Here is a 5,117-nt window from a genome sequence, read left to right on the forward strand (position 1 = left end):
ATGATTCGTATCTGTTTTAGAAAGATTATATGATATATGTTATGTTGTGTGTAAATAAATTATATATTGCATGTACTATGTTGTGATTTCATAATATTATTTATTGAGATATTTTATCTCGCCCCTCCTATTACTCTCTAAATACAGAAGATACTGCTGCAGAGTGAGCGGTGATACGGAGGAAATCTCTTAAGTTTAAACTATGATATTAAAGTTATTGTTTCGTATTTTTGTTTAGTAATATAAGTAAGGAAATTTAAAATATCGTACATATGCTTATGTTTTATATTTAAATGACGTAACGTTTCTGTGACTTTTTTATTATTAATAAAATTAAGTTATTTTACTTAATTTGAATTTATATGATTTAAAGAAATATGTTTCGGTCATTACCCTCTAAGATGGGGTGTGGTCCGTGACACTAATACATAGTTAAAATATCATAACCACCTCGGTAGAGGTTTAAAGTTGCAAATAGCCATATTTTTCTCTTGCACCTCAGCTTTGTTGCAAGAGAACAATGGCGACAGAGCAGAAGAAGGTGTTGGATATGGTGATTGTGCTAGTGATGAATTCTCTAATACTGAGTGTCGAGGCTGTGCGAGAGATGCCTTATATATCGGCTGTAGGAGACCCAGGAATTAAAAGAGAAGGGTTGAGAGCAGCGTTTGAAGCTTCGAACCAATGCAACGAAGTTGGTGAATAAGCTCCTGGTATGGGTGGCCCAAGAGCTGCAGATTGCTTTGATCTCTGGACTAAGCAAAACCCAACAAAAAAAAGTTCCTGCTTTATATTTTTATCCTCTTAATTTCATTCATTCTTTAGTTCTTTTTTTTTTTTTTTTTTTTTTTTTTATGTATTAACGTTTTATTAAATGACAGAATACTTGTTGAAACACAAGGTATCAAGGAAAGATAATAGGCTTAGGGTGGGTACGTCCTTCCCTGGTGTTGGTTCAGCAGTGAACAACACAGACCTGTACGCAGTTAATAAAAAATTATACCTGGTTTCTTTGTGTGAAGTTCCAGATTTTCCAAGACCATGGAATTTTTGGATAGTTATGCTTAAAAATGGAAACTATGATACAAAATTTGGGTTATGTCTAGAGAATGGAAAAAAGACAGGACCATTTAAGCCAGGTAAGTTTTCTTATTTTGGAAAAGGGTGTCTGAATCAACCGATCTTGAATCATCAACAAACAGAGTTGTTAAGTGATGGTACAATGAGAGGATGGTTTAATAGAAGTTATGAATTGGATGCTAAGATTGAAGATAAGTTTGATAATATCTCATTTTATCAAGTAATTTGGGAGAAGAAAATTGGAACTGGGGGTTGGGTGTTTAAACATAAGCTCAAAACTTCGGCAAAATATCCTTGGTTGATGTTATACTTAAGAGCTGATGCAACTAGAGGATTTTCTGGAGGATATCATTATATGACACGGGGAATGCTCAAAACTGTAAGTACTTTTTTCTCATTTTTTTTAAATTTTTTACTTTTGAATTTTGGTGGAATATTGCCTTTTACTATTGGTTGTCGGTTATGTTTCTTCAGCTTCCAGAGCCACCCAATTTCAGAGTTAGATTGACTTTAGATATCAAACATGGGGGAGGACCCAAGAGCCAATTCTACTTGCTAGATATTGGCAGTTGCTGGAAGACCAATGGAGCTCCCTGTGATGGAGATGTACTCACAGATGTAACCAAATATAGTGAGATGATCATCAATCCAGATGTTCCAACTTGGTGCAGCCCAAAAGATTTGCGTAATTGCCCACCATACCATATTACTCCAGATAACAGAAAGATTCACAGGAATGATACAAAAAACTTTGCTTATGGAGCTTATCATTTCTATTGTGCTCCTGGAAATGCAAAAGATTTAGAGAAACCTGTAAGTACTTGTGATCCTTACTGTAATCCTCAAGGACAAGAGATTGTTTAGTTGCTGTCTCACCCAATATGGGCTGAATATGGCTACCCGAGCAAAAAAGGGGATGGTTGGATTGGTGATCCAAGGACTTGGGAGCTTGATGTTGGTGGTTTAGCCAGTAGACTTGACTTCTATCAGGTTTAAACATTTTACTTTATCTTAGTTGTAAAGCTAAATATAAATTCTGACTTTTTATTGCTTTTGTATTGTTTAAGGATCCAGGTACTCCTCCGGGTAGAAGAATTTGGACATAGATCGATTCTGGTACTGAAATTTCTGTGAGTGATCAAGAAGAGGTTGCAGAGTGGACTCTTTCAGACTTTGATGTTATACTAACATAATCTCCCCATCTCACCTTCTTCTCTTCATTTTTATTTATTGCTTTATATTTTTTAGTGCATAGGAAGCTAAAGTAGTCACTTTAAACAAGACAATCTTAAGTACAAATTCATCTCTATGTACTATGAACCAGAAGAATCAAGAGTTCTTTGGAAATAAATATTCACTTCCTTTTTTCAATTAGGTATGATAGTATTACATGTATAGAATTTTTAAAATGATGAGAAAAAGTTAATGTTGTTGTTGCCAATTAACACTTATTTGAATAACAAAATCTTGTTTTCCTTCCTTCTTCCTCCTTTTTCTTTTTCTTTATTTAAAAAAATCTCTATGATTAATCATAAACTATCATTGGATGCACTTCTTGAATATGGCAAGTTTGAGCTCTACTTTATCTTCAACATTCATATTGTAATGATATTGTATACTTCTTTTTTTTTAATGAGACCCTTATAAAAAAAAAATGATATTTGTGCTATTTATAGACAATATTTTTATCCTTTTATTATTTTATATGTATATAATTATAATGACACATATTATATTTATAGACAATATTAGTAAAATACTTAATCTATTAAAAACTCTTACTAAAATAAAAGCAATTTTTTATTAGGGGTATGAATCTTAACATCTATAGTAAAGATGAAAAAAAGTTAATATAAAATTAGATTAATCAAATAATAAAATATAAGAAATCAGATCTTCATAAGAATAAATTTAAGAATATGTTTATTTTGTGATATTACTTGCTATTAGTGTTGTCTCCTATACAAAATAAAAGATTACACACAAATGTTAATTTCTTCTAAAATTTAATCTAAAAAAACAAATATATTCGTGCTATAATTAAATATGGTAAGTAATAGGGAAATCTTTGAATTTTGGCATAATTATAATTTATAACCAAATAAGTCAATTAAAAAAAAAAAAAAAGAACAGACATAAACGACATATTTGGCAAATACTTTTGAATGTTGCATCATTTGTTAATTACTTGGAGTTTAAGTTCTTATGGTGAAATGGTGGTAGAGAAGAGGAAAAAAATGAAATCAAGCGAGGGAGTAGAACAGTTTCCAAACAAACTACATAGATAGGGAGAAAGAAGAAGAAGAAGAAGAATTGGAGAACCAAAAAAAAAGAAGATTAAATGTCTAGTGGGTACATTTGGATTTGATGGTAGCAAAGAAAATCTGTAAGATCTAAAGTGTATTGTGCTAAGAACATGTCTGGTTCATCTTCATATTTATACAATTCTTGAACTAAGAACAACTTGTACTACCTTTAATCTTAATTAATTAATCATTAGAAGATTAATGATGGTTTATTGTTGTACTGGATTTACCCACAAATAAAAGGCAGCTAGTACTGCCTTAATCTATCTTAATCATTAGAAGATTAACATATACATATTGAAAAAAGGTATGATCGGAAATAGATAGTGAGTATTATATATATATATATATATATATATATATATATATATGTAATTGATGAATTGGTGTAGTACATAGTACACGTGGGTAGTACATGAGACTGTACTATACAAAACACATTAGCTTTATTAACGTATAATTACAGAGCAAGAAGACAGCAAAGTCACAGAAGAAATTAGAGCGGTGTTTGTTTGAGGATTGAAGGTAAGCGAGAGAGTGAAAGCAGAGACGCAGGCTGGGAAGAGGCAGAGCATGGATGGAGTCATTAACAATATACCCTTCTGTTTTTGGTTCTACCCCTGCACTGCCTCTTCCCTGGCTCTCTCTTTTTCTTTCTTTTGTTTTCAAATTTCTCTCTTTTATTTTCTTTTACTTTCAAATTCAAATTCTTAACTCTATGATAAGATTATAACATATCATCTGGGATCAAAATTATGTTTGATTTTGGAACCAAATCATTCTCTTGATTGGATGGCTGGTAGAGTTTGTAAATTTGAATCAGTGGAATGTATAAATTTGACTACTGAAAAGTGCAGATTGTGTGAGAATTAAATGACCATTTTCCTAATACTTGATATTTTCATTGTGGGTTTGTCCAAATTTTTTTACAGGGCTGGTAATAGAAGTAGAATTCTTAGCTTAAAACTCCAGAAAAGAGTTTTTGCAAGCCACAAAACACTTGGGGCTGAGTTTGTCCATATTTGGGAACAATTCTAAAAGATGAGCATTTTATTTTTCTTTTGGTAAATTTTTGGTTCTTCTTTAAGTTGTATTGTGTATAAATTAACCAAAAAAGAGAAATGAAACTACTAAGAAACCTACCAAACTGACCATGAGAATTGCAGAGAATCTTAAGTTGCTGGAAAAGTCAAATTGAGAAGATGAAATCTTGCTATATTTACAGGGCAAGTGTTAGCAGAGTATGGATGGAAGAACCCAGATGCTGAATTTCAAGTTTCATCATGTACAATCTACACAGATTGTATCACCTCTACTTGTGTATATCAAGCTAAAAAATTTGTTCTGCATTGTAATTTATCAAAATCAAAGTTCATAATGGTTTGTTCGTTGATGGTTTACAAAATTTCAGTTCTTAAATTTATTCCTATTTTAATTTAAGTGGCCGACAAATCATAAAAATCATAATTGATTATCTAAAACTAGAGTTATAATAATTGATGGAGACTGGTAGGATCAGAAAGTGTTAATTGTATTCTTTGGATAATAAAAAAATAATAATTACAAGTTAATTGCAATTAGGAGATTGGTTGTAATTGTTTTTAACATCTAATATAATATTAATAAAATTTGAATTTTAAATAACTGTTTGCGTTTAAAATTAGAGTTAAAAACGGTCTCTATATCTAAAAGAATGAAAAAAAATATTAAACTATTTTATTTATTGAATGA

General features: G+C 30.9%; 1 long non-coding RNA gene and 1 pseudogene across 1 annotated transcript; both read left to right on the top strand.

Moving 5' to 3' along the window:
• The first annotated feature begins 928 nt into the window (after window positions 1–928).
• Window positions 929–2,699, top strand: LOC110816615 (uncharacterized; annotated as a pseudogene).
• A 1,157-nt stretch (window positions 2,700–3,856) lies between these two features.
• On the top strand, window positions 3,857–4,764 carry LOC110816623 (uncharacterized). The gene is made up of 2 exons (XR_002540056.2): window positions 3,857–3,911; window positions 4,319–4,764. It is a non-coding gene; the product is annotated as an uncharacterized LOC110816623 (long non-coding RNA).
• The last annotated feature ends 353 nt before the right edge of the window (window positions 4,765–5,117 follow it).

The sequence above is a fragment of the Carica papaya genome, chromosome 5 (genome assembly GCF_054855325.1).
Source record: "Carica papaya isolate Zhongbai chromosome 5, ASM5485532v1, whole genome shotgun sequence".
Classification (NCBI taxonomy): Eukaryota; Viridiplantae; Streptophyta; class Magnoliopsida; order Brassicales; family Caricaceae; genus Carica; species Carica papaya.